Genomic DNA, 11,761 nt, shown 5'->3' on the forward strand with positions numbered 1-11,761 from the left:
ATTGAATGTTTATTGAGAAAAACAGGCGCGGCATTGCATGCTGTTAAATATCGTAGAAAGATCACGGTTCTTTTCACAGCATGCACCCTTGTCAGTAAAACAACCATAACTCTTGCTAGAAAGCTCCGAATCTTTCACTCTTCGATGTGTTTGAAACTAGACACGTATATCTTTCTAGGGATACATGGCTTGCGCAGTATTTCTCTTTGTGTTGATGCAGTTATACGTTTGAATTTGAAACTGAAATCTGGCCCTGTTGCGAGCATTTTTGGCTTTGTTGATTTCTTTGGGTTAAGATCAGGCTCTTTTAGGCTTTGTTCAAAATCATCTAGTCCTAATTTATTAATGGATGTAACTATGGGATTTACTAGGAATTCTCCCGCATCAGACCAACTTTGGCAGAATGTGATTAGCTTAAGTTGTGTATTAACTTGTGAGTTAAACATGGAATGTAATTTCAGGGCAAGCTAGGCAATGGACAGGAAATTGCAGTTAAGAGATTATCTAAAACTTCAGGGCAAGGGATGAAGGAGTTTATGAATGAAGTAAGGTTGATATCTAAACTCCAGCACAGAAATCTTGTCAAGCTTTTTGGTTGTTTGCATTCATGAAGAGGAAAAGATGCTGATATATGAATATTTACCAAACAAAAGCTTGGATTTTTTCATCTTTGGTATGGCTCTCTTCATCCATTTTTGTGTCTGTGTTCAAAGGGAAGAGTCCCCTGATTATGCAGCTTCACTTTGATCAAATCAAAACAATGATTTCGGGGCAAACCTTTAATGTTTAAGTGCAGACGACGAGACAAAAAGGGTGCTATTGGATTGGAGAAAGCGTTTTGAAGTTGTTTCCGGGATTGCTCGAGGGGTTTTATACCTTCATCAAGATTCAAGACTAAAAAATTATCCACAGGGATCTCAAAGCCAGCAATATTCTACTAGATGCTGCAATGAACCCAAAAATTTCAGATTTCGGTATGGCAAGAATGTTTATGGAAGACCAAGTCCAAGGAAAAACCACTCGAGTGGTCGGAAACATAGTAAGTCACCTGATTCTTTCCTCTCTCCAGTGATCCATCATGATCAAATACCAACAAGCTTCATCTTTTATGATTGTAGCGGCTACATGTCACCCTGAGTACGCAATTCACGGACAGTATTCGATAAAGTCAGATGTCTTCAGCTATGGTGTCTTAATACTGGAGATCATAAGTGGCAGGAAAAATAGCGACTACGGTGAGAAAGAACCCTGGCTGAATCTTATCGGACATGTAAGTGGATCGATAAATTTCCTGGTAATATCTTAGGTGATTGTCTTCCTCTTTCTTTTCTCGATTATCTTCTTACTTGTTTCAGGTATGGGACTTATGGAGCGAAGAAAAGGCATTAGACATTGTTGATCCAATGCTGGAACAGTCATGCCCTCCTCATGAAGTTCTGAGATGCATTCAGATTGGGTTACTGTGTGTTCAAGAATTTCCAGATGATCGACCTACAATGTTAGAAGTTGTGTTCATGTTAGGTAATGAGATCACTCTTCCTTCTCCTAAGAAGCCAACATTTGTTTTACGAACACGCAGTGGACAAGACTTGCCAGCAATGTCTAGAAAAGCAGCTTGTTCTGTAAATGAAGTTACAATTACTGTGGTGGAAGCTCGCTAAAATCCCAGTCTCTTGTAATAAATTTTCTCTAACAGGCAGTACATAGAAGAAAAAAAATGTTGTCCTGACAATCTAGTTTCCAGAGAGCATTTTTTCAGGTTACCTCACCTGCTAAAATGATTTTCAACTTAGGATAGAAAAACTAAATAATTCCATTTATTAAATTTATTAGCAACAAGTACTCCCACAATAAAATAAACTCCATTGAAATGCTTAAGGGGCTGTCCGCTCATTATTGCAAACTAGTTTCATGAGCATTTCTTTACAACTCTTCATACAAAAGCAGTGAAAAGTGTCAGCCAAGCACCACCGTCACTGTCAGCGCTTGGCTTCACGCGTCGTCTTCGATTGAAGAGAAAAATTGGTAGATCTGAAGCGAATCTTTAACCTCTTCCTTTCTTTAACGGCGGTGAGTATCACCGCTACCTGCAAGACAAAGAAATCAACACTAGACAGCAGTTTTTATTTATTTGTAGTTTTTTAGATCTACCTCTCTCTCTCTCTACTGTAATTTCTTATTCTCTCTTCTGATTGTTATTGTTGGGTTGTTGTGGATCTGCCGTGAAGAGTGCCTTGCCTTGTGTTGGTCGGTGATGGTTTTGGAGAGGAGAAAAGGGAGGCTATCTTTGGTTATAATTGTCTTTTCTTTAAAGGGTCTATGGTGGTTTTATGGGTATTGACTGGTGGGTCTTCTTGTGATGACCGAGTGAGGAGGCTTGGTGTTAGGTCACTATTGGTGGTGGTTTCACATTGAGTGAGTTCGTGGTGGTTCCATGCTGGTTCAGTCGGTTGAAGGTGCGATGGAGGGAGAGGTCGCAGTGGGTGAGCTACTGGTTCTTGTGAGAGGCGTTGGGAGACTACGATGGGAGGAACTAAGAGAAAGAGGGGTTCTGGTTTGGCTCTCTGAAGATGATGAGGGTTATGATGCTGTGGTGTTGTTCTTGGGTTTTTGAAGAAAGATGAAGAAGAAGAAGCTGTCGTGGTGGTTTGATATCACTGGTTTGGTTATAGTGGAGATGGTGGAGTCTGAGAAGGGAAATGGTGAGCATTGCATTATAGTTCCTGATTTTTTTACAAGTTGATAAATCATTTCTTTAATCAAGATTAATATTAAATTCTTAATCTCTCTGAAAAAATTAAATTAAAAAGCAAATAACGTGGTGAGCATGATAATTTGATCGAAAGTTATATTAGTTTTAGTCATATAGACCTGTTTTAGACATGCACTAATCATATTGTGCTAGACTTTTCACATGATGTAGTTTCAACAAATCCACATCTAAGTATTCAGAATCTCGGGCATCATAGAGTTTCGGTTCAGGCTCTTTTGAACTTTTATTTTCAATATTCAGAAATTACTAAAGAGATCTTGTATTTATTTTTTAATAATTATAAATTTAAGTTTTTTTAAAAGTAGTGAAAACTTATATAATTATTAATTTTAAAATTTATAGTAATAATTAAAGTATATGAAAGCTAATCTAAACACCCAATTTTATTTTAAAAAAGAAAAATTCATTCTACGTTGAATCTCAATCTCTGAGATATTATTCATTTAACTTTCATTTAAAAATATTTGCCTTAAATGACGTTGATTTTGACATAAATGAGTTGATTGGGTAGTATTCGATAAATGGGAGATCCAATTGGATTATTTTTGTTAGTTTTTGTGATACTGAACTTTTGAGCCAAGAAATTAAGGCGCTTACTAGTCAATTGAAAATGCCGACACTTTTGTGATACTAAATGACGTTGATTTAACAAACTAAAAATTGACAAGATATTTCTTTTAATCCGCAATAAGCTCACAAGAGTTGTGCAAACTTGTGGCCTTTCAAGTGATCATTTAAAACATGGCTTAGAATTATGAATTGATCAAGAAAAATTCTATGAAGCTTTAGTAGGTGGCTTTTTGGCCCCACTCATTAAAACCCCAACTGCACTCCCAAGTCATCTACTCACCCCACCAACACACAATCATTGAAACAAATTATGAATCCCATAGAAAGGTTTTTGAGTACATTGTTTCTCTTCATTGTTTTTCCTTCTTGCTTATCTATTGACATCATAGCTCCAAACCAATCAATCAAAGATGGAGATGTTCTGGTCTCTAGTGGACAAAGCTATGAACTCGGGTTCTTTAGCTCAGGCATCGATTCTACTCGTCGTTATGTGGGAATTTGGTACCGTAAGGTCTCAGAACGAACTGTTGTATGGGTGGCAAATAGAGATAATCCTATCAATGGTACCTCCGGAGTCCTAGCTATCAACAAACAAGGTAACCTTGTAATTCATGAAAATAACCGAAGTAGTGTTCCTGTTTGGTCTTCAAATGTTCCAGCCTCAATATCAATGACAAATTGCACGGCTCAGCTCCTGGATTCAGGAAACTTGGTCTTGGTTCAACAGGATAGCAAAGGGATCTTGTGGCAGAGTTTTGATCATGGTACAGATACTCTGCTTCCTGGTATGAAGCTTGGGCCGGACCTGAAAATCGGTTTGAACCGGTCTCTGTCATCTTGGAAGTCCAAAGATGACCCGGGAACCGGAACCATTTTTCTATGGTATTGATCCAAGTGGGTTTCCCCAGTTGTTCCTATACAAGGGTCAAATCCCATGGTGGCGTGGCGGACCATGGACTGGACTAAGATGGAGCGGAGTACCCGAAATGACCCCTACCTACATCTTCAACGTTACTTTCGTTAACAGCGTTGATGAGGTATCTATATTCTATACTATGAATAATCCCTCCATCGTTTCAAGAATGGTGGTGAACGAATCAGGAGTAGTGCAGCGGCTGACGTGGAACGATCGTGATCAACAATGGATCGGAATTTGGTCCGCCCCAAAAGAACCATGTGACACCTATGGCCAATGTGGTCCAAATAGTAACTGTGACCCGTATCAAGCAAATAATTTCATATGCAAATGTCTACCCGGATTCGAACCCAAGTCATCCCAAGAATGGTACCTAAGAGACGGGTCAGGAGGTTGTGTCAGGAAACCTAACGTGTCCACGTGTCGCGGCGGAGAAGGGTTCGTCAAGTTGGCTCCAGTGAAGGTGCCGGATACATCAATGGCGAGTGCGAACATGAATTTGAGATTGAAAGAATGTGAGCAAGAGTGCTTGAGGAATTGTTCTTGTACAGCTTATGCTAGTGCTGACGAAAGAGGGCTTGGATGCTTGAGATGGTATGGTGATCTGTTGGACACAAGAACGTTTTCAGATGTGGGGCAAGAGATTTACATCCGTGTGGATAGAGCTGAATTAGGTACATGTCTAATTCTACTACTAACTTGTTTACTTTTCCTTTGTTCACTTGCTATGCCACAAGTTTTGATTCTTGAAGAAATCTCATAGACCTGATAAATCACAAGTAATCATTTTGCTTATTTTTTATTAGAAGTAATTGACTAATTGTAAAAATGATTCCATTAATTAAGCTTAAGTGCACAAATAAACTAGGATTGATGGCATAGAAGTAATAAACTAATTGTAAAAATGTTTCTCCAATTATATGAAAGATAGCTTCCTGAGCAATGTTTTTTTATTAATCAGCACGTAATTTATGAAAAGAATGTTTGATAAGGCGGTAGGTCAATAAAAGTGTTGACACGAAATCCATTGATTATTCAATTAATTTTCATCAACTCAATGAACTCGGAATTGAGTGTTTTGATTAAGTGATCATATTATTATTTACTAGTATAATGAATCGAGTAGTTTTGTCACAAACATGCCTATATTGCTGCTCATAGAAATGACTAAAACATTTTTTAACTTTCCTTCTAAGAATATATATTAAAAAATAAAAAATATACTAAAACCTTTTTCACAGTAATCCATTGTGAATTTCTTTTCTAATCATTAATTTTTTTTTCTCTTTGTGGCAAACTTAACTACCAATTTCTTATAATTTGTTATGGAGAAACACATTTGAAAGATGGAGGCCAAAGTATAAAATAAGAAAAAATTACATGTTTGGATTGAAACTCGCAGAAGTAAGTGTGTTTAGGTACCTATACTTTTTTTTTTGAATTATAGTCCCTTTATTTTCTTATGATTTCGTTTTAATAAAAAACTCTATTTTTATTATTTTTAAATCTCTAGTTTTGAGAGATAAGAAAGAAAGTTGTTGGAAAACAACAAAAAAAAAAAGTTGTTTGTTAGTTATATTTCAGCCACTAAAAAGATGATGTTTTATGTCAACGAGTTTTATTAGATTATGAGAGTTTTATTTATGTGTATTTTTCCCTTTATTTTACTTAAAGAATTAGATTGGGGTTCAGATAATTTTTTCTTTCAGTTTGATTTTGTATTTTCGACAAGCTTTTCGGCGTTTTGAGTGGAGTAGTTGGTTTATTGATATTATAGGGATGTTTATTATTTTTTTGTAAGTGAAAATTGGTTGAAAATTATATTTTTAAGTAAAAAAAACACCAGCTTGATTTTTCAATTATCTGTTTGTTGGTTGGAAACTCGCATTAAAAAAACAAATAACCTTACTTTTCTAGCCATATGAATAACTAGATTTTGAAATTTTTAAATGACCGTGTCGTTTATTTTATTTCAAATAAAAAGGGTTGGATGACTAAATCTTTTCTAATATGATTTTTTAAGAAGATTAGACAGAAAAGCTCTTAATAATCTCTGATCAGTTCCTCTCTTTCTCTGCTAGTAAACATGTTCCTAAGTTTTTCCTCAATTTCTCAACAAAATCCCAACAAAAAGGGCACATTCAAAAAGTTATATTGTTTAGAGAGCAAAAGTTTTTTTAAGAAAAAAATTAGTTCAATTGTATTTGTTTTTTTTTCACTAGAGTTGGGGGGTAATTTATAATTTAGCGATATATTTTCTGATTTCTACTCCCTTTTCTTTCTTGACACCATTCCTCTTCTCTCTTTATACTATTATTGTTATTACAATACTTCTCTCTTTGCCATATATTTTGTCTTGCTTTATATTATAAAACATTCTTGTCTTGTATAGTATCGTCCAGTACGTCTCGTGTACTCAGATAAACTTAAAAATTAAATCTAGTTTATTAGTTAGTTTATTGATATCATAGAGATATTTATTATGTTTTTTTAAATGAAAATTAGTTGAAAATTACATTTTTTAGTAAAAAAAAAAAACACCAGCATGATTTTTTGACTACCTGTTTGTTGATTGAAAACTTGCGTCGTTTGGCTTTAAAAAAACAAATTACCAGCTAAAAAGAAAAAACAAATAGGCAAGAGCACAGGCCTGGCCATGTATGCCTGCGTGCGTTGCCTTTTTCTCTTAATAGACTAGGCGTCTTTCTTTAGCTTTAGTTTCTTTTTTATTTAAATATAAATTAATTACAATAGATTAATCCAATGTATGTGTGGGATATGACCATTCGGTTTAATTGAGATTAATTAAATAAATATTTGTGATGTTTTGAAATAAAATATTATTTAATTTTTACTTGGTATCCGAATAAAATTATAATTTTTTTTTCTGATATTAGTAAGTGTTTTGTTTTGTGCAACCTTATAAAATATATATTTTTTAGTTTTATTCAATTATTTTTATATGCATGTTTACTTTTATTATTGTTAAAAAAAAATCAATTCAAAGAAAATAAATTCGTTGAAGCAACTAGATCCATAGTCCATGTTTCTATATCAGATATCTTGAATTACATCTATATTTTAATTTTTAATTTAGTTTTTGATTAAATATTTTTTGATATTTTGCTTAGTTTTAAAATAAAATTATAACATTTTTTCAATATTAGTATTTTTTTTTTGTGTAACCCTACAAAGTCTTTTTTTTCCTTAGATCTTATTCAATCACTTTCAAATACACATTTGTTTTTATTATCGTTTGACAAAATAAAAAATTAATTTCAAGAAATAAAATTATTAAACATGATGAAGTTCATGGACTCTAATATAAGATTAATATCTTTATCTTTTTTCATCTCTTAATTTTTCAGTTTATTTTTTTAGTTTTCATTAATTATTTGTTTATTTTTTTGTGTTTATTATCATAAAATAATTCTTAATTTATTTAATTAAATATATATATGCATCAGTTTTTTTAATTTACAATTAAAAAAAAATTATATCATAAATATGTTTCAAACGTCTATATATTCGTGTTTTTGCTTCAAAAAAAATAATTTGACCATGGCAAAGCAAGTCAAGTGGCTCGTTTCCCACTAATTGTACTTGTCTTCAAGCTCCATGCACCGCATCGGCGACCATGTTTATCATAATTTCTTGTCTTGTATATATAGTATAGTCCAGTCTCATCTACTCAGACAAACTTAAAAATTAAATTTAGTTTACTTAAGTCTCAAGCTCGTATGATCCTACGAAGGAGATAGAAACAACAAATCATAGTAAATAAAGTTTTTGGGGCGAGCAAATTAGGTGATGAAAATTATTCAATACTTGTAGTTTACTCTTTGTTTTTTAATTTCTCACATTTATATGGTATTCAATTATATGAAAATAAAATAGAATAGAATAGAGAGTAATTAAATATAAATTTATAGTACTGAATAATTCAAAATCAACAGCTTGAAAGATTTAATTTTCAACTCTTATCACTAAACATTTCTTATATTTTCAATTTCAGCTAAATATGAAAAGTCAGGACCTCTTGCCAATAAAGGAATTAAAGCAATCCTGATAGTGTCTGTTGTTGTGACATTGTTTCTGATCATCTTCCTTGTGTGTTGGTTTGTAAAGAAAAGGAGAAAAGGTAAGCAAATTCCCTTCAAATGTTTCTCCTGAGCAATATATTTTTCGTAACATTATTAAACTCAGGGTGTTGAGTCAGTAAAAATGCAATATTTCTCAGAGAGTCTTGAGCTCAAAAAAAGATACCTTGAGTTATAAGTTTTACCAGCTAAAAATAAGTTTGCATGTTGATGACAGCCAGGGACAGGAAAAGAAGAAACGAATTTCCGCTATCAACTTCAAGGTCACATTGCTCGAGAGACTTACCAATTAAGGAATTTGAGGAAGGTACAACAAGTTCAGATTTACCACTTTTTGATCTTAGTGTCATAGCTGCGGCAACAAATAATTTCTCAGATGCCAACAAGCTTGGAGAGGGTGGTTTTGGCTCAGTGTATAAGGTAGCCTAGCCTGCCTTGAAGTCCCTTAAACACGTAGCATCACTTCAGTTTACATGTTGAACTATGAGATTGATGAATTTGGATTGAGATTTTCAGGGTCTGCTGCTTGATGGAAAGGAAATTGCGGTCAAAAGACTAGCAAAGTATTCTGGACAAGGGATTAATGAGTTCAGAAATGAAGTCGAGCTCATTGCAAAACTTCAGCACAGGAATCTTGTAAGGATATTAGGTTGTTGCATCCAAGGAAGAGAGAAGATGTTGATCTATGAATACTTGCCAAACAAAAGTTTGGACTCTTTTATTTTCAGTATGTCATCATCATTCTGTCAAATTGTCCCTATATTGTGGATTTTTCAGTTTTTCTCATTCTATAGAACTTGAAAAATGATTACAAGCCTGCATTGATTTGATGAGATTTATGCCTCTTTGGGTACAGATGAACCAAGAAGGTCACAGTTAGATTGGTCTACTCGCCACAACATTATTTGTGGGATTGCTCGAGGAATTTTGTATCTTCATCAGGACTCCAGATTACGAATCATCCATAGAGATCTTAAGGCAAGCAATGTTCTACTAGATGCCTCAATGAACCCTAAAATTTCAGATTTCGGCATGGCTAGAATATTTGGAGTAGACCAAATTGAAGCCAACACAAACCGTGTTGTTGGAACGTAGTAAGTTTGTCCTTATTTAATGAATTATATTAGAAAAATAATATAAGATTATTTTTAGAAGTTTATCTAATAATTCAAGTTTTTTAGATAAATTAATTTTTCGACATAATATTAGAATTTTAATTATTTTATCTAATTATATTAATAAAATTAAGAAACTTATACAAGTTTTAAATGTTAGAAAATAATATAAAATTATTTTTAAAATCTTATAAAATTATTTTTATTTATATTTTTTCTGAACAGCTGACTTTATTAAGCTCTTCTTTTCCTATGTTATTGCAGTGGTTATATGTCACCAGAATATGCAATGCAAGGCTTATTTTCAGTAAAATCCGATGTATATAGTTTTCGGGGTTTTGCTATTAGAGGTCATCACTGGGAGAAAAAACAGCCATTTTTATGATGAAAGTAACTCTTCGAACTTGGTTGGATATGTAAGCACTAAGATCACATATACATATATTGCCGATTTTAAAATTTCAACTCCAACATAGCATATTGATGTGAAATTTCTTTAGGTTTGGGATCTATGGAGAGAAGGCAGGGCCCTGGAACTAGTGGATACATTGATGGGCGACTCGTACCCTGAAGATCAAGTCCTAAGGTGCATCCAAATTGGTCTTTTATGTGTGCAAGAATCTGCGATGGACCGACCATCAATGTCTGATGTTGTTTTCATGTTGAGTAATGACACAACTCTTCCATCGCCCAAGCAACCTGCGTTTATTATGAAGGAGAGTTACTATAGTGGAGATCCATTAACAAGTGAAGGATCACATTCTATAAATGAAGTGACAATCACCATGCTTGGACCTCGGTAGAGGCTTACATATATCTGACGTTCTACTTTTATTTGTTAATATTAATGTGTATTGATATTATGATAGCTTTTACGATAATATTTTAAAAATTAGGTTTAAAGTGGAATTCAAAAAATATTAATTATAATGTATGTTAATTAACTAAATATTTGTACAACTTTAATAAAAATAAAATACAATTTTAATCACACCATATTGTTATACCAAGTGGATCCTAGTAGAAGTAGCATGGTAGTGAAATATTATTTATTACATTTCTAAGCATGTGGAACCAAGTAGTGTAGTTATTCTTTAATTAACCGACAATGTAGATAAAGATGACTCAATAGTCTCCCAATTTAAATCCTCTTCATCAAGAAAGCTAAGTACTTCACAAATCTACTCATTTAATAATTCAATGTTATCAAGGCTAATACGATCTAAAATATCTTGTTTTTTTTTTTACTTAAATTCCTACAAAGTACAAACATAAAAAAAAAAAAAAAAAAAAAAAACAATATGATTATTATCATATATATTAGTGATAAATTCAATTTTTGAAAATAATATATTTACAAAGTAGTTATAAAAGGTTTAGACAAGACCTATTTGCAATACTAGGTCAATAATCATGCCAATTGTAATATATTCTTGCACTGCATGAAGACCAAAAACATTCATTTTCCATGGAGGGACAAGATGAGGTAAGGAGATTAGATAATAGGTATAAAATAACTGCATGGAAAATTGTAAAGTTGTTATAATAATGAGAAACTTATTGCATTAAAGCAGTATTCCTAAATATCCTAGTCGATATTCTATTAAGACTTGATATTAGTTAGAGTTATTGAGACCAATGTATCTTATGTTCTTTCTTTTATGAAAGGAAGAAATTGCTCTTATAAACTGAGGTATGAGAGATGTCTATAACTAATATATAGTTGTTTGTCACATGACATATACACTGAACTGACTTGTAAGAGAATTTTATATGGGGAGATTACTTATGTCTATAGAAAGGTTCACGTGATAATTATGTAAGTGATCTTTAGACTTGAGATCACTAATTTATATTATATAAAGAGTGTTATGCTTTGATCCTGACCATACATTATCCTAATCAAAGATAACAAATAGGCAAATATTAGGTATGACATATAGTACTAAATGAAGGTATTTAAGTAATAAAGAGAGGATTCATCATTCTAGGTAAATTAGAAAAAATATTACGTATGATCTGTGTTGTAACCCATTTTCAGGTCCCCACAAAAATAAATAAAATAAATTGTCAAAGGAGGTTAGAAAAATAACAGGAGGCAGAAGCGCTCAGAAAATGGTCAAAAAATTGGTCAAAGAGATTAAAAATACAAAGATGGATTTTTGACAATATATTCTTGAATGATAAAAGCCCTAGTGGATAAGAAAATTTGATTTTTGAGGAGAAAAGTCCAAATTTGGAGGTTTATGGATCTAATTGGATTTTTAATTGAATTTATAAAGGATTT

General features: G+C 32.8%; 2 pseudogenes; both read left to right on the forward strand.

Moving 5' to 3' along the window:
- Positions 1-184: 184 nt before the first annotated feature.
- Positions 185-1,968, forward strand: LOC140955509 (G-type lectin S-receptor-like serine/threonine-protein kinase RKS1; annotated as a pseudogene).
- Positions 1,969-2,916: 948 nt separating this feature from the next.
- LOC118042790 (G-type lectin S-receptor-like serine/threonine-protein kinase At1g11410) lies at positions 2,917-10,467 on the forward strand (annotated as a pseudogene).
- The last annotated feature ends 1,294 nt before the right edge of the window (positions 10,468-11,761 follow it).

The sequence above is a fragment of the Populus alba genome, chromosome 4, assembly GCF_005239225.2.
Source record: "Populus alba chromosome 4, ASM523922v2, whole genome shotgun sequence".
NCBI classification, from domain to species: Eukaryota; Viridiplantae; Streptophyta; class Magnoliopsida; order Malpighiales; family Salicaceae; genus Populus; species Populus alba.